Here is a 27,439-nt window from a genome sequence, read left to right as displayed (position 1 = left end):
GTTGGATTTAAAGTGACCTTGAAGAGAGAAGACATTTCCCTTAGACACTAAGTAATGTTTGGTAAAGAATACACATCACAACTTTGGGTATATGGATGTATTCTGGACAATAATCTTGAAGTCAAGACTAGAAAGAATGGCAGTGGTGGGATTTGAACCCACGCCTCCTGAGAGACTGGAGCCTTAATCCAGCGCCTTAGACCACTCGGCCACACTACCTGAAAGTTCCACCAAATGCATCAGCTCCTTGGGACGATAATTTGATGCCAAATGCAGCACGAAAAGTTGAAGACAGTTTCCATCAGACAGCTGTGTCAAAGGCTGAAAACATTGCAGTTTGAGAATGGTTTTTAAAATAATAGATAAATTCTCTTGATTTAAAGTATTTTCAATTAGCAGAGGATGGTTTCGATCCATCGACATCTGGGTTATGGGCCCAGCACGCTTCCGCTGCGCCACTCTGCTCTGGTGGTGAAAGTTTCAATGTGTTGTCTAGTTGTTGTGGACATCTTTTGGAACCAGTGGGTACCAAGATTTCAGCAGCTGGCTGGTTAAAAATATGCATTTGTTGGATTTTAAAGTGACCTTGCAGAGAGAAGACATTTCCCTTAGACACTAAGTAATGTTTGGTAAAGAATACACATCACAACTTTGGGTATATGGATGTATTCTGGACAATAATCTTGAAGTCAAGACTAGAAAGAATGGCAGTGGTGGGATTTGAACCCACGCCTCCTGAGAGACTGGAGCCTTAATCCAGCGCCTTAGACCACTCGGCCACACTACCTGAAAGTGCCACAAATGCATCAGCTCCTTGGGATGATAATTTGATGGCAAATGCAGCACGAAAGGTTGTAAACAATTCCATCAGACAGCTGTGTCAAAGGCTGAAAACATTGCAGTTTGAGAATGGTTTTTAAAATAATAGATAAATTCTCTTGATTTAAAGTATTTTCAATTAGCAGAGGATGGTTTCGATCCATCGACATCTGGGTTATGGGCCCAGCACGCTTCCGCTGCACCACTCTGCTCTGGTGGTGAAAGTGTCAATGTGTTGTCTAGATGTTGTGGACATCTTTTGGAACCAGTGGGTACCAAGATTTCAGCAGCTAGCTGGTTGCAAAAATATGCATTTGTTGGATTTTAAAGTGACCTTGAAGAGAGAAGACATTTCCCTTAGACACTAAGTAATGTTTGGTAAAGAATACACATCACAACTTTGGGTATATGGATGTATTCTGGACACTAATCTTGAAGTCAAAACTAGAAAGAATGGCAGTGGTGGGATTTGAACCCATGCCTCCTGAGAGACTGGAGCCTTAATCCAGCGCCTTAGACAACTCGGCCACACTACCTGAAAGTGCCACAAATGCATCAGCTCCTTGGGACGATAATTTGATGCCAAATGCAGCACGAAAGGTTGAAACAATTTCCATCAGACAGCTGTGTCAAAGGCTGAAAACATTGCAGTTTGAGAATGGTTTTTAAAATAATAGATAAATTCTCTTGACTTAAAGTATTTTCAATTAGCAGAGGATGGTTTCGATCCATCGACATCTGGGTTATGGGCCCAGCACGCTTCCGCTGCGCCACTCTGCTCTGGTGGTGAAAGTGTCAATGTGTTGTCTAGATTGTTGTGGACATCTTTTGGAACCAGTGGGTACCAAGATTTCAGCAGCTAGCTGGTTGCAAAAATATGCATTTGTTGGATTTTAAAGTGACCTTGAAGAGAGAAGACATTTCCCTTAGACACTAAGTAATGTTTGGTAAAGAATACACATCACAACTTTGGGTATATGGATGTATTCTGGACAATAATCTTGAAGTCAAGACTAGAAAGAATGGCAGTGGTGGGATTTGAACCCACGCCTCCTGAGAGACTGGAGCCTTAATCCAGCGCCTTAGACCACTCGGCCACACTACCTGAAAGTGCCACAAATGCATCAGCTCCTTGGGACGATAATTTGATGCCAAATGCAGCACGAAAGGTTGTAAACAATTCCATCAGACAGCTGTGTCAAAGGCTGAAAACATTGCAGTTTGAGAATGGTTTTTAAAATAATAGATAAATTCTCTTGATTTAAAGTATTTTCAATTAGCAGAGGATGGTTTCGATCCATCGACATCTGGGTTATGGGCCCAGCACTCTTCCGCTGCACCACTCTGCTCTGGTGGTGAAAGTGTCAATGTGTTGTCTAGATGTTGTGGACATCTTTTGGAACCAGTGGGTACCAAGATTTCAGCAGCTAGCTGGTTGCAAAAATATGCATTTGTTGGATTTTAAAGTGACCTTGAAGAGAGAAGACATTTCCCTTAGACACTAAGTAATGTTTGGTAAAGAATACACATCACAACTTTGGGTATATGGATGTATTCTGGACAATAATCTTGAAGTCAAGACTAGAAAGAATGGCAGTGGTGGGATTTGAACCCACGCCTCCTGAGAGACTGGAGCCTTAATCCAGCGCCTTAGACCACTCGGCCACACTACCTGAAAGTGCCACAAATGCATCAGCTCCTTGGGACGATAATTTGATGCCAAATGCAGCACGAAAAGTTGAAGACGTTTCCATCAGACAGCTGTGTCAAAGGCTGAAAACATTGCAGTTTGAGAATGGTTTTTAAAATAATAGATAAATTCTCTTGATTTAAAGTATTTTCAATTAGCAGAGGATGGTTTCGATCCATCGACATCTGGGTTATGGGCCCAGCACGCTTCCGCTGCGCCACTCTGCTCTGGTGGTGAAAGTGTCAATGTGTTGTCTAGTTGTTGTGGACATCTTTTGGAACCAGTGGGTACCAAGATTTCAGCAGCTAGGCTGGTTGCAAAAATATGCATTTGTTGGATTTTAAAGTGACCTTGCAGAGAGAAGACATTTCCCTTAGACACTAAGTAATGTTTGGTAAAGAATACACATCACAACTTTGGGTATATGGATGTATTCTGGACAATAATCTTGAAGTCAAGACTAGAAAGAATGGCAGTGGTGGGATTTGAACCCACGCCTCCTGAGAGACTGGAGCCTTAATCCAGCGCCTTAGACCACTCGGCCACACTACCTGAAAGTGCCACAAATGCATCAGCTCCTTGGGACGATAATTTGATGCCAAATGCAGCACGAAAGGTTGTAAACAATTCCATCAGACAGCTGTGTCAAAGGCTGAAAACATTGCAGTTTGAGAATGGTTTTTAAAATAATAGATAAATTCTCTTGATTTAAAGTATTTTCAATTAGCAGAGGATGGTTTCGATCCATCGACATCTGGGTTATGGGCCCAGCACGCTTCCGCTGCGCCACTCTGCTCTGGTGGTGAAAGTGTCAATGTGTTGTCTGGATGTTGTGGACATCTTTTGGAACCAGTGGGTACCAAGATTTCAGCAGCTAGCTGGTTGCAAAAATATGCATTTGTTGGAGTTTAAAGTGACCTTGAAGAGAGAAGACATTTCCCTTAGACACTAAGTAATGTTTGGTAAAGAATACACATCACAACTTTGGGTATATGGATGTATTCTGGACAATAATCTTGAAGTCAAAACTAGAAAGAATGGCAGTGGTGGGATTTGAACCCACGCCTCCTGAGAGACTGGAGCCTTAATCCAGCGCCTTAGACAACTCGGCCACACTACCTGAAAGTTCCACCAAAGCATCAGCTCCTTGGGACGATAATTTGATGCCAAATGCAGCACGAAAAGTTGAAGACGTTTCCATCAGACAGCTGTGTCAAAGGCTGAAAACATTGCAGTTTGAGAATGGTTTTTAAAATAATAGATAAATTCTCTTGATTTAAAGTATTTTCAATTAGCAGAGGATGGTTTCGATCCATCGACATCTGGGTTATGGGCCCAGCACGCTTCCGCTGCGCCACTCTGCTCTGGTGGTGAAAGTTTCAATGTGTTGTCTAGTTGTTGTGGACATCTTTTGGAACCAGTGGGTACCAAGATTTCAGCAGCTGGCTGGTAAAAATATGCATTTGTTGGATTTTAAAGTGACCTTGCAGAGAGAAGACATTTCCCTTAGACACTAAGTAATGTTTGGTAAAGAATACACATCACAACTTTGGGTATATGGATGTATTCTGGACAATAATCTTGAAGTCAAGACTAGAAAGAATGGCAGTGGTGGGATTTGAACCCACGCCTCCTGAGAGACTGGAGCCTTAATCCAGCGCCTTAGACAACTCGGCCACACTACCTGAAAGTGCCACAAATGCATCAGCTCCTTGGGACGATAATTTGATGCCAAATGCAGCACGAAAGGTTGTAAACAATTCCATCAGACAGCTGTGTCAAAGGCTGAAAACATTGCAGTTTGAGAATGTTTTTTAAAATAATAGATAAATTCTCTTGATTTAAAGTATTTTCAATTAGCAGAGGATGGTTTCGATCCATCGACATCTGGGTTATGGGCCCAGCACGCTTCCGCTGCACCACTCTGCTCTGGTGGTGAAAGTGTCAATGTGTTGTCTAGATGTTGTGGACATCTTTTGGAACCAGTGGGTACCAAGATTTCAGCAGCTAGCTGGTTGCAAAAATATGCATTTGTTGGATTTTAAAGTGACCTTGAAGAGAGAAGACATTTCCCTTAGACACTAAGTAATGTTTGGTAAAGAATACACATCACAACTTTGGGTATATGGATGTATTCTGGACAATAATCTTGAAGTCAAGACTAGAAAGAATGGCAGTGGTGGGATTTGAACCCACGCCTCCTGAGAGACTGGAGCCTTAATCCAGCGCCTTAGACCACTCGGCCACACTACCTGAAAGTTCCACCAAAGCATCAGCTCCTTGGGACGATAATTTGATGCCAAATGCAGCACGAAAGGTTGTAAACAATTCCATCAGACAGCTGTGTCAAAGGCTGAAAACATTGCAGTTTGAGAATGGTTTTTAAAATAATAGATAAATTCTCTTGATTTAAAGTATTTTCAATTAGCAGAGGATGGTTTCGATCCATCGACATCTGGGTTATGGGCCCAGCACGCTTCCGCTGCACCACTCTGCTCTGGTGGTGAAAGTGTCAATGTGTTGTCTAGATGTTGTGGACATCTTTTGGAACCAGTGGGTACCAAGATTTCAGCAGCTGGCTGGTAAAAATATGCATTTGTTGGATTTTAAAGTGACCTTGCAGAGAGAAGACATTTCCCTTAGACACTAAGTAATGTTTGGTAAAGAATACACATCACAACTTTGGGTATATGGATGTATTCTGGACAATAATCTTGAAGTCAAAACTAGAAAGAATGGCAGTGGTGGGATTTGAACCCACGCCTCCTGAGAGACTGGAGCCTTAATCCAGCGCCTTAGACCACTCGGCCACACTACCTGAAAGTGCCACAAATGCATCAGCTCCTTGGGACGATAATTTGATGCCAAATGCAGCACGAAAGGTTGTAAACAATTCCATCAGACAGCTGTGTCAAAGGCTGAAAACATTGCAGTTTGAGAATGGTTTTTAAAATAATAGATAAATTCTCTTGATTTAAAGTATTTTCAATTAGCAGAGGATGGTTTCGATCCATCGACATCTGGGTTATGGGCCCAGCACGCTTCCGCTGCACCACTCTGCTCTGGTGGTGAAAGTGTCAATGTGTTGTCTAGATGTTGTGGACATCTTTTGGAACCAGTGGGTACCAAGATTTCAGCAGCTAGCTGGTTGCAAAAATATGCATTTGTTGGATTTTAAAGTGACCTTGAAGAGAGAAGACATGTCCCTTAGACACTACGTAATGTTTGGTAAAGAATACACATCACAACTTTGGGTATATGGATGTATTCTGGACAATAATCTTGAAGTCAAGACTAGAAAGAATGGCAGTGGTGGGATTTGAACCCACGCCTCCTGAGAGACTGGAGCCTAAATCCAGCGCCTTAGACCACTCGGCCACACTACCTGAAAGTTCCACCAAAGCATCAGCTCCTTGGGACGATAATTTGATGCCAAATGCAGCACGAAAAGGTTGAAGACAGTTTCCATCAGACAGCTGTGTCAAAGGCTGAAAACATTGCAGTTTGAGAATGGTTTTTAAAATAATAGATAAATTCTCTTGATTTAAAGTATTTTCAATTAGCAGAGGATGGTTTCGATCCATCGACATCTGGGTTATGGGCCCAGCACGCTTCCGCTGCGCCACTCTGCTCTGGTGGTGAAAGTGTCAATGTGTTGTCTAGTTGTTGTGGACATCTTTTGGAACCAGTGGGTACCAAGATTTCAGCAGCTGGCTGGTAAAAATATGCATTTGTTGGATTTTAAAGTGACCTTGCAGAGAGAAGACATTTCCCTTAGACACTAAGTAATGTTTGGTAAAGAATACACATCACAACTTTGGGTATATGGATGTATTCTGGACAATAATCTTGAAGTCAAGACTAGAAAGAATGGCAGTGGTGGGATTTGAACCCACGCCTCCTGAGAGACTGGAGCCTTAATCCAGCGCCTTAGACCACTCGGCCACACTACCTGAAAGTGCCACAAATGCATCAGCTCCTTGGGACGATAATTTGATGCCAAATGCAGCACGAAAGGTTGTAAACAATTCCATCAGACAGCTGTGTCAAAGGCTGAAAACATTGCAGTTTGAGAATGGTTTTTAAAATAATAGATAAATTCTCTTGATTTAAAGTATTTTCAATTAGCAGAGGATGGTTTCGATCCATCGACATCTGGGTTATGGGCCCAGCACGCTTCCGCTGCGCCACTCTGCTCTGGTGGTGAAAGTGTCAATGTGTTGTCTAGATGTTGTGGACATCTTTTGGAACCAGTGGGTACCAAGATTTCAGCAGCTAGCTGGTTGCAAAAATATGCATTTGTTGGATTTTAAAGTGACCTTGAAGAGAGAAGACATTTCCCTTAGACACTAAGTAATGTTTGGTAAAGAATACACATCACAACTTTGGGTATATGGATGTATTCTGGACAATAATCTTGAAGTCAAGACTAGAAAGAATGGCAGTGGTGGGATTTGAACCCACGCCTCCTGAGAGACTGGAGCCTTAATCCAGCGCCTTAGACCACTCGGCCACACTACCTGAAAGTTCCACCAAATGCATCAGCTCCTTGGGACGATAATTTGATGCCAAATGCAGCACGAAAAGTTGAAGACGTTTCCATCAGACAGCTGTGTCAAAGGCTGAAAACATTGCAGTTTGAGAATGGTTTTTAAAATAATAGATAAATTCTCTTGATTTAAAGTATTTTCAATTAGCAGAGGATGGTTTCGATCCATCGACATCTGGGTTATGGGCCCAGCACGCTTCCGCTGCGCCACTCTGCTCTGGTGGTGAAAGTTTCAATGTGTTGTCTAGTTGTTGTGGACATCTTTTGGAACCAGTGGGTACCAAGATTTCAGCAGCTGGCTGGTAAAAATATGCATTTGTTGGATTTTAAAGTGACCTTGCAGAGAGAAGACATTTCCCTTAGACACTAAGTAATGTTTGGTAAAGAATACACATCACAACTTTGGGTATATGGATGTATTCTGGACAATAATCTTGAAGTCAAAACTAGAAAGAATGGCAGTGGTGGGATTTGAACCCACGCCTCCTGAGAGACTGGAGCCTTAATCCAGCGCCTTAGACAACTCGGCCACACTACCTGAAAGTTCCACAAATGCATCAGCTCCTTGGGACGATAATTTGATGCCAAATGCAGCACGAAAGGTTGTAAACAATTCCATCAGACAGCTGTGTCAAAGGCTGAAAACATTGCAGTTTGAGAATGGTTTTTAAAATAATAGATAAATTCTCTTGATTTAAAGTATTTTCAATTAGCAGAGGATGGTTTCGATCCATCGACATCTGGGTTATGGGCCCAGCACGCTTCCGCTGCACCACTCTGCTCTGGTGGTGAAAGTGTCAATGTGTTGTCTAGATGTTGTGGACATCTTTTGGAACCAGTGGGTACCAAGATTTCAGCAGCTAGCTGGTTGCAAAAATATGCATTTGTTGGATTTTAAAGTGACCTTGAAGAGAGAAGACATTTCCCTTAGACACTAAGTAATGTTTGGTAAAGAATACACATCACAACTTTGGGTATATGGATGTATTCTGGACAATAATCTTGAAGTCAAGACTAGAAAGAATGGCAGTGGTGGGATTTGAACCCACGCCTCCTGAGAGACTGGAGCCTTAATCCAGCGCCTTAGACCACTCGGCCACACTACCTGAAAGTTCCACCAAAGCATCAGCTCCTTGGGACGATAATTTGATGCCAAATGCAGCACGAAAAGTTGAAGACGTTTCCATCAGACAGCTGTGTCAAAGGCTGAAAACATTGCAGTTTGAGAATGGTTTTTAAAATAATAGATAAATTCTCTTGATTTAAAGTATTTTCAATTAGCAGAGGATGGTTTCGATCCATCGACATCTGGGTTATGGGCCCAGCACGCTTCCGCTGCGCCACTCTGCTCTGGTGGTGAAAGTGTCAATGTGTTGTCTAGTTGTTGTGGACATCTTTTGGAACCAGTGGGTACCAAGATTTCAGCAGCTGGCTGGTAAAAATATGCATTTGTTGGATTTTAAAGTGACCTTGCAGAGAGAAGACATTTCCCTTAGACACTAAGTAATGTTTGGTAAAGAATACACATCACAACTTTGGGTATATGGATGTATTCTGGACAATAATCTTGAAGTCAAGACTAGAAAGAATGGCAGTGGTGGGATTTGAACCCACGCCTCCTGAGAGACTGGAGCCTTAATCCAGCGCCTTAGACCACTCGGCCACACTACCTGAAGGTTCCACAAATGCATCAGCTCCTTGGGACGATAATTTGATGCCAAATGCAGCACGAAAGGTTGTAAACAATTCCATCAGACAGCTGTGTCAAAGGCTGAAAACATTGCAGTTTGAGAATGGTTTTTAAAATAATAGATAAATTCTCTTGATTTAAAGTATTTTCAATTAGCAGAGGATGGTTTCGATCCATCGACATCTGGGTTATGGGCCCAGCACGCTTCCGCTGCACCACTCTGCTCTGGTGGTGAAAGTGTCAATGTGTTGTCTAGATGTTGTGGACATCTTTTGGAACCAGTGGGTACCAAGATTTCAGCAGCTAGCTGGTTGCAAAAATATGCATTTGTTGGATTTTAAAGTGACCTTGAAGAGAGAAGACATTTCCCTTAGACACTAAGTAATGTTTGGTAAAGAATACACATCACAACTTTGGGTATATGGATGTATTCTGGACACTAATCTTGAAGTCAAAACTAGAAAGAATGGCAGTGGTGGGATTTGAACCCATGCCTCCTGAGAGACTGGAGCCTTAATCCAGCGCCTTAGACAACTCGGCCACACTACCTGAAAGTGCCACCAAATGCATCAGCTCCTTGGGACGATAATTTGATGCCAAATGCAGCACGAAAAGTTGAAGACAGTTTCCATCAGACAGCTGTGTCAAAGGCTGAAAACATTGCAGTTTGAGAATGGTTTTTAAAATAATAGATAAATTCTCTTGATTTAAAGTATTTTCAATTAGCAGAGGATGGTTTCGATCCATCGACATCTGGGTTATGGGCCCAGCACGCTTCCGCTGCGCCACTCTGCTCTGGTGGTGAAAGTGTCAATGTGTTGTCTAGTTGTTGTGGACATCTTTTGGAACCAGTGGGTACCAAGATTTCAGCAGCTAGGCTGGTAAAAATATGCATTTGTTGGATTTTAAAGTGACCTTGCAGAGAGAAGACATTTCCCTTAGACACTAAGTAATGTTTGGTAAAGAATACACATCACAACTTTGGGTATATGGATGTATTCTGGACAATAATCTTGAAGTCAAGACTAGAAAGAATGGCAGTGGTGGGATTTGAACCCACGCCTCCTGAGAGACTGGAGCCTTAATCCAGCGCCTTAGACCACTCGGCCACACTACCTGAAAGTGCCACAAATGCATCAGCTCCTTGGGACGATAATTTGATGCCAAATGCAGCACGAAAGTTTGTAAACAATTCCATCAGACAGCTGTGTCAAAGGCTGAAAACATTGCAGTTTGAGAATGGTTTTTAAAATAATAGATAAATTCTCTTGATTTAAAGTATTTTCAATTAGCAGAGGATGGTTTCGATCCATCGACATCTGGGTTATGGGCCCAGCACTCTTCCGCTGCAGCCACTCTGCTCTGGTGGTGAAAGTGTCAATGTGTTGTCTAGATGTTGTGGACATCTTTTGGAACCAGTGGGTACCAAGATTTCAGCAGCTAGCTGGTTGCAAAAATATGCATTTGTTGGATTTTAAAGTGACCTTGAAGAGAGAAGACATTTCCCTTAGACACTAAGTAATGTTTGGTAAAGAATACACATCACAACTTTGGGTATATGGATGTATTCTGGACAATAATCTTGAAGTCAAGACTAGAAAGAATGGCAGTGGTGGGATTTGAACCCACGCCTCCTGAGAGACTGGAGCCTTAATCCAGCGCCTTAGACCACTCGGCCACACTACCTGAAAGTGCCACAAATGCATCAGCTCCTTGGGACGATAATTTGATGCCAAATGCAGCACGAAAGGTTGTAAACAATTCCATCAGACAGCTGTGTCAAAGGCTGAAAACATTGCAGTTTGAGAATGGTTTTTAAAATAATAGATAAATTCTCTTGATTTAAAGTATTTTCAATTAGCAGAGGATGGTTTCGATCCATCGACATCTGGGTTATGGGCCCAGCACTCTTCCGCTGCACCACTCTGCTCTGGTGGTGAAAGTGTCAATGTGTTGTCTAGATGTTGTGGACATCTTTTGGAACCAGTGGGTACCAAGATTTCAGCAGCTGGCTGGTAAAAATATGCATTTGTTGGATTTTAAAGTGACCTTGCAGAGAGAAGACATTTCCCTTAGACACTAAGTAATGTTTGGTAAAGAATACACATCACAACTTTGGGTATATGGATGTATTCTGGACAATAATCTTGAAGTCAAGACTAGAAAGAATGGCAGTGGTGGGATTTGAACCCACGCCTCCTGAGAGACTGGAGCCTTAATCCAGCGCCTTAGACCACTCGGCCACACTACCTGAAAGTTCCACCAAAGCATCAGCTCCTTGGGACGATAATTTGATGCCAAATGCAGCACGAAAAGTTGAAGACGTTTCCATCAGACAGCTGTGTCAAAGGCTGAAAACATTGCAGTTTGAGAATGGTTTTTAAAATAATAGATAAATTCTCTTGATTTAAAGTATTTTCAATTAGCAGAGGATGGTTTCGATCCATCGACATCTGGGTTATGGGCCCAGCACACTTCCGCTGCGCCACTCTGCTCTGGTGGTGAAAGTGTCAATGTGTTGTCTGGATGTTGTGGACATCTTTTGGAACCAGTGGGTACCAAGATTTCAGCAGCTAGCTGGTTGCAAAAATATGCATTTGTTGGATTTTAAAGTGACCTTGCAGAGAGAAGACATTTCCCTTAGACACTAAGTAATGTTTGGTAAAGAATACACATCACAACTTTGGGTATATGGATGTATTCTGGACAATAATCTTGAAGTCAAGACTAGAAAGAATGGCAGTGGTGGGATTTGAACCCACGCCTCCTGAGAGACTGGAGCCTTAATCCAGCGCCTTAGACCACTCGGCCACACTACCTGAAAGTTCCACCAAAGCATCAGCTCCTTGGGACGATAATTTGATGCCAAATGCAGCACGAAAGGTTGTAAACAATTCCATCAGACAGCTGTGTCAAAGGCTGAAAACATTGCAGTTTGAGAATGGTTTTTAAAATAATAGATAAATTCTCTTGATTTAAAGTATTTTCAATTAGCAGAGGATGGTTTCGATCCATCGACATCTGGGTTATGGGCCCAGCACTCTTCCGCTGCACCACTCTGCTCTGGTGGTGAAAGTGTCAATGTGTTGTCTAGATGTTGTGGACATCTTTTGGAACCAGTGGGTACCAAGATTTCAGCAGCTAGGCTGGTGCAAAAATATGCATTTGTTGGATTTTAAAGTGACCTTGCAGAGAGAAGACATTTCCCTTAGACACTAAGTAATGTTTGGTAAAGAATACACATCACAACTTTGGGTATATGGATGTATTCTGGACAATAATCTTGAAGTCAAGACTAGAAAGAATGGCAGTGGTGGGATTTGAACCCACGCCTCCTGAGAGACTGGAGCCTTAATCCAGCGCCTTAGACCACTCGGCCACACTACCTGAAAGTGCCACCAAATGCATCAGCTCCTTGGGACGATAATTTGATGCCAAATGCAGCACGAAAAGGTTGAAGACAGTTTCCATCAGACAGCTGTGTCAAAGGCTGAAAACATTGCAGTTTGAGAATGTTTTTTAAAATAATAGATAAATTCTCTTGATTTAAAGTATTTTCAATTAGCAGAGGATGGTTTCGATCCATCGACATCTGGGTTATGGGCCCAGCACGCTTCCGCTGCGCCACTCTGCTCTGGTGGTGAAAGTTTCAATGTGTTGTCTAGTTGTTGTGGACATCTTTTGGAACCAGTGGGTACCAAGATTTCAGCAGCTAGGCTGGTGCAAAAATATGCATTTGTTGGATTTTAAAGTGACCTTGCAGAGAGAAGACATTTCCCTTAGACACTAAGTAATGTTTGGTAAAGAATACACATCACAACTTTGGGTATATGGATGTATTCTGGACAATAATCTTGAAGTCAAGACTAGAAAGAATGGCAGTGGTGGGATTTGAACCCACGCCTCCTGAGAGACTGGAGCCTTAATCCAGCGCCTTAGACCACTCGGCCACACTACCTGAAAGTGCCACAAATGCATCAGCTCCTTGGGACGATAATTTGATGCCAAATGCAGCACGAAAAGTTGAAGACGTTTCCATCAGACAGCTGTGTCAAAGGCTGAAAACATTGCAGTTTGAGAATGGTTTTTAAAATAATAGATAAATTCTCTTGATTTAAAGTATTTTCAATTAGCAGAGGATGGTTTCGATCCATCGACATCTGGGTTATGGGCCCAGCACGCTTCCGCTGCACCACTCTGCTCTGGTGGTGAAAGTGTCAATGTGTTGTCTAGATGTTGTGGACATCTTTTGGAACCAGTGGGTACCAAGATTTCAGCAGCTAGCTGGTTGCAAAAATATGCATTTGTTGGATTTTAAAGTGACCTTGAAGAGAGAAGACATTTCCCTTAGACACTAAGTAATGTTTGGTAAAGAATACACATCACAACTTTGGGTATATGGATGTATTCTGGACAATAATCTTGAAGTCAAGACTAGAAAGAATGGCAGTGGTGGGATTTGAACCCACGCCTCCTGAGAGACTGGAGCCTTAATCCAGCGCCTTAGACCACTCGGCCACACTACCTGAAAGTTCCACCAAATGCATCAGCTCCTTGGGACGATAATTTGATGCCAAATGCAGCACGAAAAGTTGAAGACAGTTTCCATCAGACAGCTGTGTCAAAGGCTGAAAACATTGCAGTTTGAGAATGGTTTTTAAAATAATAGATAAATTCTCTTGATTTAAAGTATTTTCAATTAGCAGAGGATGGTTTCGATCGATCGACATCTGGGTTATGGGCCCAGCACGCTTCCGCTGCGCCACTCTGCTCTGGTGGTGAAAGTGTCAATGTGTTGTCTAGTTGTTGTGGACATCTTTTGGAACCAGTGGGTACCAAGATTTCAGCAGCTGGCTGGTTAAAAATATGCATTTGTTGGATTTTAAAGTGACCTTGCAGAGAGAAGACATTTCCCTTAGACACTAAGTAATGTTTGGTAAAGAATACACATCACAACTTTGGGTATATGGATGTATTCTGGACAATAATCTTGAAGTCAAGACTAGAAAGAATGGCAGTGGTGGGATTTGAACCCACGCCTCCTGAGAGACTGGAGCCTTAATCCAGCGCCTTAGACCACTCGGCCACACTACCTGAAAGTGCCACAAATGCATCAGCTCCTTGGGACGATAATTTGATGCCAAATGCAGCACGAAAGGTTGTAAACATTTCCATCAGACAGCTGTGTCAAAGGCTGAAAACATTGCAGTTTGAGAATGGTTTTTAAAATAATAGATAAATTCTCTTGATTTAAAGTATTTTCAATTAGCAGAGGATGGTTTCGATCCATCGACATCTGGGTTATGGGCCCAGCACGCTTCCGCTGCACCACTCTGCTCTGGTGGTGAAAGTGTCAATGTGTTGTCTAGATGTTGTGGACATCTTTTGGAACCAGTGGGTACCAAGATTTCAGCAGCTAGCTGGTTGCAAAAATATGCATTTGTTGGATTTTAAAGTGACCTTGAAGAGAGAAGACATTTCCCTTAGACACTAAGTAATGTTTGGTAAAGAATACACATCACAACTTTGGGTATATGGATGTATTCTGGACAATAATCTTGAAGTCAAGACTAGAAAGAATGGCAGTGGTGGGATTTGAACCCACGCCTCCTGAGAGACTGGAGCCTTAATCCAGCGCCTTAGACCACTCGGCCACACTACCTGAAAGTGCCACAAATGCATCAGCTCCTTGGGACGATAATTTGATGCCAAATGCAGCACGAAAGGTTGTAAACAATTCCATCAGACAGCTGTGTCAAAGGCTGAAAACATTGCAGTTTGAGAATGTTTTTTAAAATAATAGATAAATTCTCTTGATTTAAAGTATTTTCAATTAGCAGAGGATGGTTTCGATCCATCGACATCTGGGTTATGGGCCCAGCACGCTTCCGCTGCACCACTCTGCTCTGGTGGTGAAAGTGTCAATGTGTTGTCTAGATGTTGTGGACATCTTTTGGAACCAGTGGGTACCAAGATTTCAGCAGCTAGCTGGTTGCAAAAATATGCATTTGTTGGATTTTAAAGTGACCTTGAAGAGAGAAGACATTTCCCTTAGACACTAAGTAATGTTTGGTAAAGAATACACATCACAACTTTGGGTATATGGATGTATTCTGGACAATAATCTTGAAGTCAAGACTAGAAAGAATGGCAGTGGTGGGATTTGAACCCACGCCTCCTGAGAGACTGGAGCCTTAATCCAGCGCCTTAGACCACTCGGCCACACTACCTGAAAGTGCCACCAAATGCATCAGCTCCTTGGGACGATAATTTGATGCCAAATGCAGCACGAAAAGTTGAAGACAGTTTCCATCAGACAGCTGTGTCAAAGGCTGAAAACATTGCAGTTTGAGAATGGTTTTTAAAATAATAGATAAATTCTCTTGATTTAAAGTATTTTCAATTAGCAGAGGATGGTTTCGATCCATCGACATCTGGGTTATGGGCCCAGCACGCTTCCGCTGCGCCACTCTGCTCTGGTGGTGAAAGTGTCAATGTGTTGTCTAGTTGTTGTGGACATCTTTTGGAACCAGTGGGTACCAAGATTTCAGCAGCTGGCTGGTGCAAAAATATGCATTTGTTGGATTTTAAAGTGACCTTGCAGAGAGAAGACATTTCCCTTAGACACTAAGTAATGTTTGGTAAAGAATACACATCACAACTTTGGGTATATGGATGTATTCTGGACAATAATCTTGAAGTCAAGACTAGAAAGAATGGCAGTGGTGGGATTTGAACCCACGCCTCCTGAGAGACTGGAGCCTTAATCCAGCGCCTTAGACCACTCGGCCACACTACCTGAAAGTGCCACAAATGCATCAGCTCCTTGGGACGATAATTTGATGCCAAATGCAGCACGAAAGGTTGTAAACAATTCCATCAGACAGCTGTGTCAAAGGCTGAAAACATTGCAGTTTGAGAATGGTTTTTAAAATAATAGATAAATTCTCTTGATTTAAAGTATTTTCAATTAGCAGAGGATGGTTTCGATCCATCGACATCTGGGTTATGGGCCTCCGCTGCACCACTCTGCTCTGGTGGTGAAAGTGTCAATGTGTTGTCTAGATGTTGTGGACATCTTTTGGAACCAGTGGGTACCAAGATTTCAGCAGCTAGCTGGTTGCAAAAATATGCATTTGTTGGATTTTAAAGTGACCTTGAAGAGAGAAGACATGTCCCTTAGACACTACGTAATGTTTGGTAAAGAATACACATCACAACTTTGGGTATATGGATGTATTCTGGACAATAATCTTGAAGTCAAGACTAGAAAGAATGGCAGTGGTGGGATTTGAACCCACGCCTCCTGAGAGACTGGAGCCTTAATCCAGCGCCTTAGACCACTCGGCCACACTACCTGAAAGTTCCACCAAATGCATCAGCTCCTTGGGACGATAATTTGATGCCAAATGCAGCACGAAAAGTTGAAGACGTTTCCATCAGACAGCTGTGTCAAAGGCTGAAAACATTGCAGTTTGAGAATGGTTTTTAAAATAATAGATAAATTCTCTTGATTTAAAGTATTTTCAATTAGCAGAGGATGGTTTCGATCCATCGACATCTGGGTTATGGGCCCAGCACGCTTCCGCTGCGCCACTCTGCTCTGGTGGTGAAAGTTTCAATGTGTTGTCTAGTTGTTGTGGACATCTTTTGGAACCAGTGGGTACCAAGATTTCAGCAGCTGGCTGGTAAAAATATGCATTTGTTGGATTTTAAAGTGACCTTGCAGAGAGAAGACATTTCCCTTAGACACTAAGTAATGTTTGGTAAAGAATACACATCACAACTTTGGGTATATGGATGTATTCTGGACAATAATCTTGAAGTCAAGACTAGAAAGAATGGCAGTGGTGGGATTTGAACCCACGCCTCCTGAGAGACTGGAGCCTTAATCCAGCGCCTTAGACCACTCGGCCACACTACCTGAAAGTGCCACAAATGCATCAGCTCCTTGGGACGATAATTTGATGCCAAATGCAGCACGAAAGGTTGTAAACAATTCCATCAGACAGCTGTGTCAAAGGCTGAAAACATTGCAGTTTGAGAATGGTTTTTAAAATAATAGATAAATTCTCTTGATTTAAAGTATTTTCAATTAGCAGAGGATGGTTTCGATCCATCGACATCTGGGTTATGGGCCCAGCACTCTTCCGCTGCACCACTCTGCTCTGGTGGTGAAAGTGTCAATGTGTTGTCTAGATGTTGTGGACATCTTTTGGAACCAGTGGGTACCAAGATTTCAGCAGCTAGCTGGTTGCAAAAATATGCATTTGTTGGATTTTAAAGTGACCTTGAAGAGAGAAGACATTTCCCTTAGACACTAAGTAATGTTTGGTAAAGAATACACATCACAACTTTGGGTATATGGATGTATTCTGGACAATAATCTTGAAGTCAAGACTAGAAAGAATGGCAGTGGTGGGATTTGAACCCACGCCTCCTGAGAGACTGGAGCCTTAATCCAGCGCCTTAGACCACTCGGCCACACTACCTGAAAGTGCCACAAATGCATCAGCTCCTTGGGACGATAATTTGATGCCAAATGCAGCACGAAAGGTTGTAAACAATTCCATCAGACAGCTGTGTCAAAGGCTGAAAACATTGCAGTTTGAGAATGTTTTTTAAAATAATAGATAAATTCTCTTGATTTAAAGTATTTTCAATTAGCAGAGGATGGTTTCGATCCATCGACATCTGGGTTATGGGCCCAGCACGCTTCCGCTGCGCCACTCTGCTCTGGTGGTGAAAGTGTCAATGTGTTGTCTAGTTGTTGTGGACATCTTTTGGAACCAGTGGGTACCAAGATTTCAGCAGCTAGCTGGTTGCAAAAATATGCATTTGTTGGATTTTAAAGTGACCTTGAAGAGAGAAGACATTTCCCTTAGACACTAAGTAATGTTTGGTAAAGAATACACATCACAACTTTGGGTATATGGATGTATTCTGGACAATAATCTTGAAGTCAAGACTAGAAAGAATGGCAGTGGTGGGATTTGAACCCACGCCTCCTGAGAGACTGGAGCCTTAATCCAGCGCCTTAGACCACTCGGCCACACTACCTGAAAGTGCCACAAATGCATCAGCTCCTTGGGACGATAATTTGATGCCAAATGCAGCACGAAAGGTTGTAAACAATTCCATCAGACAGCTGTGTCAAAGGCTGAAAACATTGCAGTTTGAGAATGGTTTTTAAAATAATAGATAAATTCTCTTGATTTAAAGTATTTTCAATTAGCAGAGGATGGTTTCGATCCATCGACATCTGGGTTATGGGCCCAGCACGCTTCAGCTGCGCCACTCTGCTCTGGTGGTGAAAGTGTCAATGTGTTGTCTAGTTGTTGTGGACATCTTTTGGAACCAGTGGGTACCAAGATTTCAGCAGCTGGCTGCTAAAAATATGCATTTGTTGGATTTTAAAGTGACCTTGCAGAGAGAAGACATTTCCCTTAGACACTAAGTAATGTTTGGTAAAGAATACACATCACAACTTTGGGTATATGGATGTATTCTGGACAATAATCTTGAAGTCAAGACTAGAAAGAATGTCAGTGGTGGGATTTGAACCCACGCCTCCTGAGAGACTGGAGCCTTAATCCAGCGCCTTAGACCACTCGGCCACACTACCTGAAAGTGCCACAAATGCATCAGCTCCTTGGGACGATAATTTGATGCCAAATGCAGCACGAAAAGTTGAAGACGTTTCCATCAGACAGCTGTGTCAAAGGCTGAAAACATTGCAGTTTGAGAATGTTTTTTAAAATAATAGATAAATTCTCTTGATTTAAAGTATTTTCAATTAGCAGAGGATGGTTTCGATCCATCGACATCTGGGTTATGGGCCCAGCACGCTTCCGCTGCACCACTCTGCTCTGGTGGTGAAAGTGTCAATGTGTTGTCTAGATGTTGTGGACATCTTTTGGAACCAGTGGGTACCAAGATTTCAGCAGCTAGCTGGTTGCAAAAATATGCATTTGTTGGATTTTAAAGTGACCTTGAAGAGAGAAGACATTTCCCTTAGACACTACGTAATGTTTGGTAAAGAATACACATCACAACTTTGGGTATATGGATGTATTCTGGACAATAATCTTGAAGTCAAGACTAGAAAGAATGGCAGTGGTGGGACTTGAACCCAAGCCTCCTGAGAGACTGGAGCCTTAATCCAGCGCCTTAGACCACTCAGCCACACTACCTCAAAGTGCCACAAATGCATCAGCTCCTTGGGACGATAATTTGATGCCAAATGCAGCACGAAAGGTTGTAAACAATTCCATCAGACAGCTGTGTCAAAGGCTGAAAACATTGCAGTTTGAGAATGTTTTTTAAAATAATAGATAAATTCTCTTGATTTAAAGTATTTTCAATTAGCAGAGGATGGTTTCGATCCATCGACATCTGGGTTATGGGCCCAGCACGCTTCCGCTGCGCCACTCTGCTCTGGTGGTGAAAGTTTCAATGTGTTGTCTAGTTGTTGTGGACATCTTTTGGAACCAGTGGGTACCAAGATTTCAGCAGCTGGCTGGTAAAAATATGCATTTGTTGGATTTTAAAGTGACCTTGCAGAGAGAAGACATTTCCCTTAGACACTAAGTAATGTTTGGTAAAGAATACACATCACAACTTTGGGTATATGGATGTATTCTGGACAATAATCTTGAAGTCAAAACTAGAAAGAATGGCAGTGGTGGGATTTGAACCCACGCCTCCTGAGAGACTGGAGCCTTAATCCAGCGCCTTAGACCACTCGGCCACACTACCTGAAAGTTCCACAAATGCATCAGCTCCTTGGGACGATAATTTGATGCCAAATGCAGCACGAAAGGTTGTAAACAATTCCATCAGACAGCTGTGTCAAAGGCTGAAAACATTGCAGTTTGAGAATGGTTTTTAAAATAATAGATAAATTCTCTTGATTTAAAGTATTTTCAATTAGCAGAGGATGGTTTCGATCCATCGACATCTGGGTTATGGGCCCAGCACTCTTCCGCTGCACCACTCTGCTCTGGTGGTGAAAGTGTCAATGTGTTGTCTAGATGTTGTGGACATCTTTTGGAACCAGTGGGTACCAAGATTTCAGCAGCTAGCTGGTTGCAAAAATATGCATTTGTTGGATTTTAAAGTGACCTTGAAGAGAGAAGACATTTCCCTTAGACACTAAGTAATGTTTGGTAAAGAATACACATCACAACTTTGGGTATATGGATGTATTCTGGACAATAATCTTGAAGTCAAGACTAGAAAGAATGGCAGTGGTGGGATTTGAACCCACGCCTCCTGAGAGACTGGAGCCTTAATCCAGCGCCTTAGACCACTCGGCCACACTACCTGAAAGTGCCACAAATGCATCAGCTCCTTGGGACGATAATTTGATGCCAAATGAAGCACGAAAAGTTTGTAAGACAGTTTCCATCAGACAGCTGTGTCAAAGGCTGAAAACATTGCAGTTTGAGAATGTTTTTTAAAATAATAGATAAATTCTCTTGATTTAAAGTATTTTCAATTAGCAGAGGATGGTTTCGATCCATCGACATCTGGGTTATGGGCCCAGCACGCTTCCGCTGCACCACTCTGCTCTGGTGGTGAAAGTGTCAATGTGTTGTCTAGATGTTGTGGACATCTTTTGGAACCAGTGGGTACCAAGATTTCAGCAGCTAGCTGGTTGCAAAAATATGCATTTGTTGGAGTTTAAAGTGACCTTGCAGAGAGAAGACATTTCCCTTAGACACTAAGTAATGTTTGGTAAAGAATACACATCACAACTTTGGGTATATGGATGTATTCTGGACAATAATCTTGAAGTCAAGACTAGAAAGAATGGCAGTGGTGGGATTTGAACCCACGCCTCCTGAGAGACTGGAGCCTTAATCCAGCGCCTTAGACCACTCGGCCACACTACCTGAAAGTGCCACAAATGCATCAGCTCCTTGGGACGATAATTTGATGCCAAATGCAGCACGAAAGGTTGTAAACAATTCCATCAGACAGCTGTGTCAAAGGCTGAAAACATTGCAGTTTGAGAATGGTTTTTAAAATAATAGATAAATTCTCTTGATTTAAAGTATTTTCAATTAGCAGAGGATGGTTTCGATCCATCGACATCTGGGTTATGGGCCCAGCACGCTTCCGCTGCGCCACTCTGCTCTGGTGGTGAAAGTGTCAATGTGTTGTCTAGTGTTGTGGACATCTTTTGGAACCAGTGGGTACCAAGATTTCAGCAGCTGGCTCTTAAAAATATGCATTTGTTGGATTTTAAAGTGACCTTGCAGAGAGAAGACATTTCCCTTAGACACTAAGTAATGTTTGGTAAAGAATACACATCACAACTTTGGGTATATGGATGTATTCTGGACAATAATCTTGAAGTCAAGACTAGAAAGAATGGCAGTGGTGGGATTTGAACCCACGCCTCCTGAGAGACTGGAGCCTTAATCCAGCGCCTTAGACCACTCGGCCACACTACCTGAAAGTGCCTCGAATGGATCAGCTCCTTGGGACGATAATTTGATTTCAAATGAAGCACGAAAGGTTGAAAACATTTCCATCAGACAGCTGTGTCAAAGGCTGAAAACATTGCAGTTTGAGAATGGTTTTTAAAATAATAGATAAATTCTCTTGATTTAAAGTATTTTCAATTAGCAGAGGATGGTTTCGATCCATCGACATCTGGGTTATGGGCCCAGCACGCTTCCGCTGCGCCACTCTGCTCTGGTGGTGAAAGTGTCAATGTGTTGTCTAGTTGTTGTGGACATCTTTTGGAACCAGTGGGTACCAAGATTTCAGCAGCTAGCTGGTTGCAAAAATATGCATTTGTTGGATTTTAAAGTGACCTTGAAGAGAGAAGACATTTCCCTTAGACACTAAGTAATGTTTGGTAAAGAATACACATCACAACTTTGGGTATATGGATGTATTCTGGACAATAATCTTGAAGTCAAGACTAGAAAGAATGGCAGTGGTGGGATTTGAACCCACGCCTCCTGAGAGACTGGAGCCTTAATCCAGCGCCTTAGACCACTCGGCCACACTACCTGAAAGTGCCACCAAATGCATCAGCTCCTTGGGACGATAATTTGATGCCAAATGCAGCACGAAAAGGTTGAAGACAGTTTCCATCAGACAGCTGTGTCAAAGGCTGAAAACATTGCAGTTTGAGAATGGTTTTTAAAATAATAGATAAATTCTCTTGATTTAAAGTATTTTCAATTAGCAGAGGATGGTTTCGATCCATCGACATCTGGGTTATGGGCCCAGCACGCTTCCGCTGCACCACTCTGCTCTGGTGGTGAAAGTGTCAATGTGTTGTCTAGATGTTGTGGACATCTTTTGGAACCAGTGGGTACCAAGATTTCAGCAGCTAGCTGGTTGCAAAAATATGCATTTGTTGGATTTTAAAGTGACCTTGAAGAGAGAAGACATTTCCCTTAGACACTACGTAATGTTTGGTAAAGAATACACATCACAACTTTGGGTATATGGATGTATTCTGGACAATAATCTTGAAGTCAAGACTAGAAAGAATGGCAGTGGTGGGACTTGAACCCAAGCCTCCTGAGAGACTGGAGCCTTAATCCAGCGCCTTAGACCACTCAGCCACACTACCTCAAAGTGCCACAAATGCATCAGCTCCTTGGGACGATAATTTGATGCCAAATGCAGCACGAAAGGTTGTAAACAATTCCATCAGACAGCTGTGTCAAAGGCTGAAAACATTGCAGTTTGAGAATGTTTTTTAAAATAATAGATAAATTCTCTTGATTTAAAGTATTTTCAATTAGCAGAGGATGGTTTCGATCCATCGACATCTGGGTTATGGGCCCAGCACGCTTCCGCTGCGCCACTCTGCTCTGGTGGTGAAAGTTTCAATGTGTTGTCTAGTTGTTGTGGACATCTTTTGGAACCAGTGGGTACCAAGATTTCAGCAGCTGGCTGGTAAAAATATGCATTTGTTGGATTTTAAAGTGACCTTGCAGAGAGAAGACATTTCCCTTAGACACTAAGTAATGTTTGGTAAAGAATACACATCACAACTTTGGGTATATGGATGTATTCTGGACAATAATCTTGAAGTCAAGACTAGAAAGAATGGCAGTGGTGGGATTTGAACCCACGCCTCCTGAGAGACTGGAGCCTTAATCCAGCGCCTTAGACCACTCGGCCACACTACCTGAAAGTGCCACAAATGCATCAGCTCCTTGGGACGATAATTTGATGCCAAATGCAGCACGAAAGGTTGTAAACAATTCCATCAGACAGCTGTGTCAAAGGCTGAAAACATTGCAGTTTGAGAATGGTTTTTAAAATAATAGATAAATTCTCTTGATTTAAAGTATTTTCAATTAGCAGAGGATGGTTTCGATCCATCGACATCTGGGTTATGGGCCCAGCACTCTTCCGCTGCACCACTCTGCTCTGGTGGTGAAAGTGTCAATGTGTTGTCTAGATGTTGTGGACATCTTTTGGAACCAGTGGGTACCAAGATTTCAGCAGCTAGCTGGTTGCAAAAATATGCATTTGTTGGATTTTAAAGTGACCTTGAAGAGAGAAGACATTTCCCTTAGACACTACGTAATGTTTGGTAAAGAATACACATCACAACTTTGGGTATATGGATGTATTCTGGACAATAATCTTGAAGTCAAGACTAGAAAGAATGGCAGTGGTGGGATTTGAACCCACGCCTCCTGAGAGACTGGAGCCTTAATCCAGCGCCTTAGACCACTCGGCCACACTACCTGAAAGTTCCACCAAAGCATCAGCTCCTTGGGACGATAATTTGATGCCAAATGCAGCACGAAAAGTTGAAGACGTTTCCATCAGACAGCTGTGTCAAAGGCTGAAAACATTGCAGTTTGAGAATGGTTTTTAAAATAATAGAAAAATTCTCTTGATTTAAAGTATTTTCAATTAGCAGAGGATGGTTTCGATCCATCGACATCTGGGTTATGGGCCCAGCACTCTTCCGCTGCACCACTCTGCTCTGGTGGTGAAAGTGTCAATGTGTTGTCTAGATGTTGTGGACATCTTTTGGAACCAGTGGGTACCAAGATTTCAGCAGCTAGCTGGTTGCAAAAATATGCATTTGTTGGATTTTAAAGTGACCTTGAAGAGAGAAGACATTTCCCTTAGACACTAAGTAATGTTTGGTAAAGAATACACATCACAACTTTGAGTATATGGATGTATTCTGGACAATAATCTTGAAGTCAAGACTAGAAAGAACGGCAGTGGTGGGATTTGAACCCACACCTCCTGAGAGACTGGAGCCTTAATCCAGCGCCTTAGACCACTCGGCCACACTACCTGAAAGTGCCACAAATGCATCAGCTCCTTGGGACGATAATTTGATGCCAAATGAAGCACGAAAGGTTGAAAACATTTCCATCAGACAGCTGTGTCAAAGGCTGAAAACATTGCAGTTTGAAAATGGATTGAAATTAATGGATACATTCTCTTGTTTTACAGGCATTTTCAATTAGCAGAGGATGGTTTTCTGGATAATAATGTTGAAGTCAAGACTAGAAAGAATGGCAGTGGTTGTCTAGTTGTTGTGGACATCTTTTGGAACCAGTGGGTACCAAGATTTCAGCAGCTAGCTGGTTGCAAAAATATGCATTTGTTGGATTTTAAAGTGACCTTGCAGAGAGAAGACATTTCCCTTAGACACTAAGTAATGTTTGGTAAAGAATACACATCACAACTTTGGGTATATGGATGTATTCTGGACAATAATCTTGAAGTCAAAACTAGAAAGAATGGCAGTGGTGGGATTTGAACCCACGCCTCCTGAGAGACTGGAGCCTAAATCCAGCGCCTTAGACCACTCGGCCACACTACCTGAAAGTGCCTCAAATGGATCAGCTCCATGGGACGATAATTTGATTTAAAATGAAGCACGAAAGGTTGAAAACATTTCCATCAGACAGCTGTGTCAAAGGCTGAAAACATTGCAGTTTGAGAATGGTTTGAAAATAATAGATACATTCTCTTGATTTAAAGCATTTTCAATTAGCAGAGGATGGTTTCGATCCATCGACATCTGGGTTATGGGCCCAGCACGCTTCCGCTGCGCCACTCTGCTCTGGTGGTGAAAGTGTAAATGTGTTGTCTAGTTGTTGTGGACATCTTTTGGAACCAGTGGGTACCAAGATTTCAGCAGCTAGCTGGTTGCAAAAATATGCATTTGTTGGATTTTAAAGTGACCTTGAAGAGAGAAGACATTTCCCTTAGACACTAAGTAATGTTTGGTAAAGAATACACATCACAACTTTGAGTATATGGATGTATTCTGGACAATAATCTTGAAGTCAAGACTAGAAAGAATGGCAGTGGTGGGATTTGAACCCACGCCTCCTGAGAGACTGGAGCCTTAATCCAGCGCCTTAGACCACTCGGCCACACTACCTGAAAGGGCCTCTAATGCATCAGCTTCTTGGGATGATAATTTGATGCCAAATGAAGCATGAAAGGTTGAAAACATTTCCATCAGACAGCTGTGTCAAAGGCTGAAAACATTGTAGTTTGAGAATGGATTGAAAATAATGGATACATTCTCTTGTTTTACATCATTTTCAATTATCAGAGGATGGTTTTCTGGATAATAATGTTGAAGTCAAGACTAGAAAGAATGGCAGTGGTGGGATTTGAACCCACGCCTCCTGAGAGAATGGAGCCTTAATCCAGCGCATTAGACCACTCGGCCACACTACCTGAAAGGGCCTCGAATTGATCAGTTCCTTGGGACGATAATTTGATTTCAAATGAAGCACGAAAGGTTGAAAACAGTTCCATCAGACAGCTGTGTCAAAGGCTGAAAACATTGCAGTTTGAGAATGGTTTGAAAATAATAGATACATTCACTTGATTTAAAGCATTTTCAATTAGCAGAGGATGGTTTCGATCCATCGACATCTGGGTTATGGGCCCAGCACGCTTCCGCTGCGCCACTCTGCTCTGATTGTGAAAGTGTCACATGTGTTGTCTAGTTGTTGTGGACATCTTTGGGAACCAGTGGGTACCAAGATTTCAGCAGCTGACGGATAAAAATATGCATTTGTTGGATTTTAAAGTGACCTTGCAGAGAGAAGACATTTCCCTTAGACACTATGTAATGTTTGGTAAAGAATACACATCACAACTTTGGGTATATGGATGTATTCTGGACAATAATCTTGAAGTCAAGACTAGAATGCATGGCAGTGGTGGGATTTGAACCCACGCCTCTTGAGAGACTGGAGCCTTAATCCAGCACCTTAGACCACTCGGCCACACTACCTGAAAGGGCCACAAATGCATCAGCTCCTTGGGACGATAATTTGATGCCAAATGAAGCATGATAGGTTGAAAACATTTCCATCAGACAGCTGTGTCAAAGGCTGAAAACATTGCAGTTTGAGAATGGATTGAAAATAATGGATAAATTCTCTTGTTTTAAAGCATTTTCAATTAGCAGAGGATGGTTTTCTGGATAATAATCTTGAAGTCAAGACTAGAAAGAATGGCAGTGGTGGGATTTGAATCCACGCCTCCTGAGAGACTGGAGCCTTAATCGAGCGCCTTGGACCACTCGGCCACACTACCTGAAAGGGCCACAAATGCATCAGCTCCTTGGGACGATAATTTGATGCCAAATGCAGCACGAAAGGTTGAAGACGTTTCCTTCAGACAGCTGTGTCAAAAGCTGAAAACATTGCAGTTTGAGAATGGATTGAAAATAATAGATACATTCTCTTGATTTAAAGCATTTTCAATTAGCAGAGGATGGTTTCAATCCATCGACATCTGGGTTATGGGCCCAGCACACTTCCGCTGCGCCACTCTGCTCTGGTGGTGAAATTGTCACATTTTGTCTAGTTGTTGTGGACATCTTTGGGTACCAGTGGTTAAGATATTTGTAATGGGTTACTACAGTACGATAGCCTTTGACATTTGTTTATCATATTATACTTTTTCTACGACATGCTACACTCTTACCTTTTATGTCAGTTTGATCACAGAAAATATTAGCTTCCAATATTTTATAAACATACTAAAGAATCTTAAATCTATAGGTAATGCAGGCTACAGTTACATGGTGCAAAAATGACTTCCCTACTTCATCACAAAATATCCATGCCTTCATTACCGACTCACTGTTTGAAACATGCAGGATGTGCAATACACTTGTCAAAGTTATGAGCTGTTCATCTATTTATTAACTAGACTTGAAGGGAGTTAAACTTCAAGTCTCCGTTTATTCCCTGAATCTCCACCAATCCCGTCAACGCCTGAATACATAAAGCTGTTCTATAAGTAGATATGCACACTTTTATGCTGTGTATCATAAAGGATCGACCACTGCAACCTGGTGTTGCACCATGACAATGAGTGAACCGTTCCTGTTGGCTCCACACTGCCACAATGATTATTAATCAGTAATAATTACACAAAAACAACTAAAAGGCTGGTGAACATGACATAACATATACAGATTAAATGATCCATGTCTTCTTAATTTGGTATCTCTGGAAGAGATTGCTGACCTGATGAATTTGTGTCATATGTTTAAGTTATATGCATTTTAGTCCCCTAGACACCAACAGACTTTTAGACTGGAATGAATCTGAATTTTAAAAAAATAAATATTGGAACAGCATTCAAGCCATCCTGGGAAATAAGTGCCAACATACTTAAAAGTTATCAGAAATGAAATGAA

The 27,439-nt window shown here is 42.1% G+C and overlaps 48 non-coding genes across 48 annotated transcripts; all 48 read right to left on the bottom strand.

Moving 5' to 3' along the window:
• Positions 1-137: 137 nt before the first annotated feature.
• On the bottom strand, positions 138-219 carry trnal-aag. The gene has a single exon. It is a non-coding gene; the product is annotated as a tRNA-Leu (tRNA).
• A 486-nt stretch (positions 220-705) lies between these two features.
• trnal-aag lies at positions 706-787 on the bottom strand. The gene has a single exon. It is a non-coding gene; the product is annotated as a tRNA-Leu (tRNA).
• Positions 788-1,273: 486 nt separating this feature from the next.
• trnal-aag lies at positions 1,274-1,355 on the bottom strand. Its single transcript has one exon. It is a non-coding gene; the product is annotated as a tRNA-Leu (tRNA).
• Positions 1,356-1,842: 487 nt separating this feature from the next.
• trnal-aag lies at positions 1,843-1,924 on the bottom strand. The gene has a single exon. It is a non-coding gene; the product is annotated as a tRNA-Leu (tRNA).
• Positions 1,925-2,410: 486 nt separating this feature from the next.
• Positions 2,411-2,492, bottom strand: trnal-aag. Its single transcript has one exon. It is a non-coding gene; the product is annotated as a tRNA-Leu (tRNA).
• Positions 2,493-2,979: 487 nt separating this feature from the next.
• trnal-aag lies at positions 2,980-3,061 on the bottom strand. The gene has a single exon. It is a non-coding gene; the product is annotated as a tRNA-Leu (tRNA).
• A 486-nt stretch (positions 3,062-3,547) lies between these two features.
• On the bottom strand, positions 3,548-3,629 carry trnal-aag. Its single transcript has one exon. It is a non-coding gene; the product is annotated as a tRNA-Leu (tRNA).
• Positions 3,630-4,112: 483 nt separating this feature from the next.
• On the bottom strand, positions 4,113-4,194 carry trnal-aag. The gene has a single exon. It is a non-coding gene; the product is annotated as a tRNA-Leu (tRNA).
• A 486-nt stretch (positions 4,195-4,680) lies between these two features.
• trnal-aag lies at positions 4,681-4,762 on the bottom strand. The gene has a single exon. It is a non-coding gene; the product is annotated as a tRNA-Leu (tRNA).
• Positions 4,763-5,245: 483 nt separating this feature from the next.
• trnal-aag lies at positions 5,246-5,327 on the bottom strand. Its single transcript has one exon. It is a non-coding gene; the product is annotated as a tRNA-Leu (tRNA).
• Positions 5,328-5,813: 486 nt separating this feature from the next.
• Positions 5,814-5,895, bottom strand: trnal-uag. The gene has a single exon. It is a non-coding gene; the product is annotated as a tRNA-Leu (tRNA).
• Positions 5,896-6,380: 485 nt separating this feature from the next.
• On the bottom strand, positions 6,381-6,462 carry trnal-aag. The gene has a single exon. It is a non-coding gene; the product is annotated as a tRNA-Leu (tRNA).
• Positions 6,463-6,948: 486 nt separating this feature from the next.
• trnal-aag lies at positions 6,949-7,030 on the bottom strand. Its single transcript has one exon. It is a non-coding gene; the product is annotated as a tRNA-Leu (tRNA).
• A 484-nt stretch (positions 7,031-7,514) lies between these two features.
• On the bottom strand, positions 7,515-7,596 carry trnal-aag. Its single transcript has one exon. It is a non-coding gene; the product is annotated as a tRNA-Leu (tRNA).
• A 486-nt stretch (positions 7,597-8,082) lies between these two features.
• Positions 8,083-8,164, bottom strand: trnal-aag. Its single transcript has one exon. It is a non-coding gene; the product is annotated as a tRNA-Leu (tRNA).
• A 483-nt stretch (positions 8,165-8,647) lies between these two features.
• Positions 8,648-8,729, bottom strand: trnal-aag. Its single transcript has one exon. It is a non-coding gene; the product is annotated as a tRNA-Leu (tRNA).
• A 486-nt stretch (positions 8,730-9,215) lies between these two features.
• Positions 9,216-9,297, bottom strand: trnal-aag. The gene has a single exon. It is a non-coding gene; the product is annotated as a tRNA-Leu (tRNA).
• Positions 9,298-9,783: 486 nt separating this feature from the next.
• On the bottom strand, positions 9,784-9,865 carry trnal-aag. Its single transcript has one exon. It is a non-coding gene; the product is annotated as a tRNA-Leu (tRNA).
• A 487-nt stretch (positions 9,866-10,352) lies between these two features.
• Positions 10,353-10,434, bottom strand: trnal-aag. The gene has a single exon. It is a non-coding gene; the product is annotated as a tRNA-Leu (tRNA).
• A 483-nt stretch (positions 10,435-10,917) lies between these two features.
• trnal-aag lies at positions 10,918-10,999 on the bottom strand. Its single transcript has one exon. It is a non-coding gene; the product is annotated as a tRNA-Leu (tRNA).
• A 486-nt stretch (positions 11,000-11,485) lies between these two features.
• Positions 11,486-11,567, bottom strand: trnal-aag. The gene has a single exon. It is a non-coding gene; the product is annotated as a tRNA-Leu (tRNA).
• Positions 11,568-12,053: 486 nt separating this feature from the next.
• On the bottom strand, positions 12,054-12,135 carry trnal-aag. The gene has a single exon. It is a non-coding gene; the product is annotated as a tRNA-Leu (tRNA).
• A 489-nt stretch (positions 12,136-12,624) lies between these two features.
• On the bottom strand, positions 12,625-12,706 carry trnal-aag. The gene has a single exon. It is a non-coding gene; the product is annotated as a tRNA-Leu (tRNA).
• Positions 12,707-13,192: 486 nt separating this feature from the next.
• On the bottom strand, positions 13,193-13,274 carry trnal-aag. Its single transcript has one exon. It is a non-coding gene; the product is annotated as a tRNA-Leu (tRNA).
• Positions 13,275-13,760: 486 nt separating this feature from the next.
• trnal-aag lies at positions 13,761-13,842 on the bottom strand. Its single transcript has one exon. It is a non-coding gene; the product is annotated as a tRNA-Leu (tRNA).
• A 486-nt stretch (positions 13,843-14,328) lies between these two features.
• On the bottom strand, positions 14,329-14,410 carry trnal-aag. Its single transcript has one exon. It is a non-coding gene; the product is annotated as a tRNA-Leu (tRNA).
• A 486-nt stretch (positions 14,411-14,896) lies between these two features.
• trnal-aag lies at positions 14,897-14,978 on the bottom strand. The gene has a single exon. It is a non-coding gene; the product is annotated as a tRNA-Leu (tRNA).
• Positions 14,979-15,465: 487 nt separating this feature from the next.
• Positions 15,466-15,547, bottom strand: trnal-aag. Its single transcript has one exon. It is a non-coding gene; the product is annotated as a tRNA-Leu (tRNA).
• Positions 15,548-16,024: 477 nt separating this feature from the next.
• On the bottom strand, positions 16,025-16,106 carry trnal-aag. Its single transcript has one exon. It is a non-coding gene; the product is annotated as a tRNA-Leu (tRNA).
• Positions 16,107-16,590: 484 nt separating this feature from the next.
• On the bottom strand, positions 16,591-16,672 carry trnal-aag. Its single transcript has one exon. It is a non-coding gene; the product is annotated as a tRNA-Leu (tRNA).
• A 486-nt stretch (positions 16,673-17,158) lies between these two features.
• Positions 17,159-17,240, bottom strand: trnal-aag. Its single transcript has one exon. It is a non-coding gene; the product is annotated as a tRNA-Leu (tRNA).
• A 486-nt stretch (positions 17,241-17,726) lies between these two features.
• On the bottom strand, positions 17,727-17,808 carry trnal-aag. The gene has a single exon. It is a non-coding gene; the product is annotated as a tRNA-Leu (tRNA).
• Positions 17,809-18,291: 483 nt separating this feature from the next.
• On the bottom strand, positions 18,292-18,373 carry trnal-aag. Its single transcript has one exon. It is a non-coding gene; the product is annotated as a tRNA-Leu (tRNA).
• A 486-nt stretch (positions 18,374-18,859) lies between these two features.
• Positions 18,860-18,941, bottom strand: trnal-aag. Its single transcript has one exon. It is a non-coding gene; the product is annotated as a tRNA-Leu (tRNA).
• A 483-nt stretch (positions 18,942-19,424) lies between these two features.
• On the bottom strand, positions 19,425-19,506 carry trnal-aag. The gene has a single exon. It is a non-coding gene; the product is annotated as a tRNA-Leu (tRNA).
• Positions 19,507-19,992: 486 nt separating this feature from the next.
• Positions 19,993-20,074, bottom strand: trnal-aag. Its single transcript has one exon. It is a non-coding gene; the product is annotated as a tRNA-Leu (tRNA).
• Positions 20,075-20,563: 489 nt separating this feature from the next.
• On the bottom strand, positions 20,564-20,645 carry trnal-aag. Its single transcript has one exon. It is a non-coding gene; the product is annotated as a tRNA-Leu (tRNA).
• A 482-nt stretch (positions 20,646-21,127) lies between these two features.
• On the bottom strand, positions 21,128-21,209 carry trnal-aag. Its single transcript has one exon. It is a non-coding gene; the product is annotated as a tRNA-Leu (tRNA).
• Positions 21,210-21,695: 486 nt separating this feature from the next.
• trnal-aag lies at positions 21,696-21,777 on the bottom strand. The gene has a single exon. It is a non-coding gene; the product is annotated as a tRNA-Leu (tRNA).
• A 489-nt stretch (positions 21,778-22,266) lies between these two features.
• trnal-aag lies at positions 22,267-22,348 on the bottom strand. Its single transcript has one exon. It is a non-coding gene; the product is annotated as a tRNA-Leu (tRNA).
• Positions 22,349-22,831: 483 nt separating this feature from the next.
• On the bottom strand, positions 22,832-22,913 carry trnal-aag. Its single transcript has one exon. It is a non-coding gene; the product is annotated as a tRNA-Leu (tRNA).
• A 486-nt stretch (positions 22,914-23,399) lies between these two features.
• On the bottom strand, positions 23,400-23,481 carry trnal-aag. The gene has a single exon. It is a non-coding gene; the product is annotated as a tRNA-Leu (tRNA).
• A 486-nt stretch (positions 23,482-23,967) lies between these two features.
• trnal-aag lies at positions 23,968-24,049 on the bottom strand. The gene has a single exon. It is a non-coding gene; the product is annotated as a tRNA-Leu (tRNA).
• A 452-nt stretch (positions 24,050-24,501) lies between these two features.
• Positions 24,502-24,583, bottom strand: trnal-uag. The gene has a single exon. It is a non-coding gene; the product is annotated as a tRNA-Leu (tRNA).
• A 485-nt stretch (positions 24,584-25,068) lies between these two features.
• trnal-aag lies at positions 25,069-25,150 on the bottom strand. The gene has a single exon. It is a non-coding gene; the product is annotated as a tRNA-Leu (tRNA).
• A 223-nt stretch (positions 25,151-25,373) lies between these two features.
• trnal-aag lies at positions 25,374-25,455 on the bottom strand. The gene has a single exon. It is a non-coding gene; the product is annotated as a tRNA-Leu (tRNA).
• Positions 25,456-25,938: 483 nt separating this feature from the next.
• Positions 25,939-26,020, bottom strand: trnal-aag. Its single transcript has one exon. It is a non-coding gene; the product is annotated as a tRNA-Leu (tRNA).
• A 223-nt stretch (positions 26,021-26,243) lies between these two features.
• trnal-aag lies at positions 26,244-26,325 on the bottom strand. Its single transcript has one exon. It is a non-coding gene; the product is annotated as a tRNA-Leu (tRNA).
• Positions 26,326-27,439: the final 1,114 nt, after the last annotated feature.

The sequence above is a fragment of the Cyclopterus lumpus genome, chromosome 10, assembly GCF_009769545.1.
Source record: "Cyclopterus lumpus isolate fCycLum1 chromosome 10, fCycLum1.pri, whole genome shotgun sequence".
NCBI lineage: Eukaryota > Metazoa > Chordata > Actinopteri > Perciformes > Cyclopteridae > Cyclopterus > Cyclopterus lumpus.
Note: the sequence above shows the minus strand (reverse complement) of the source record. Positions and strands in the feature narration are given on the sequence as shown.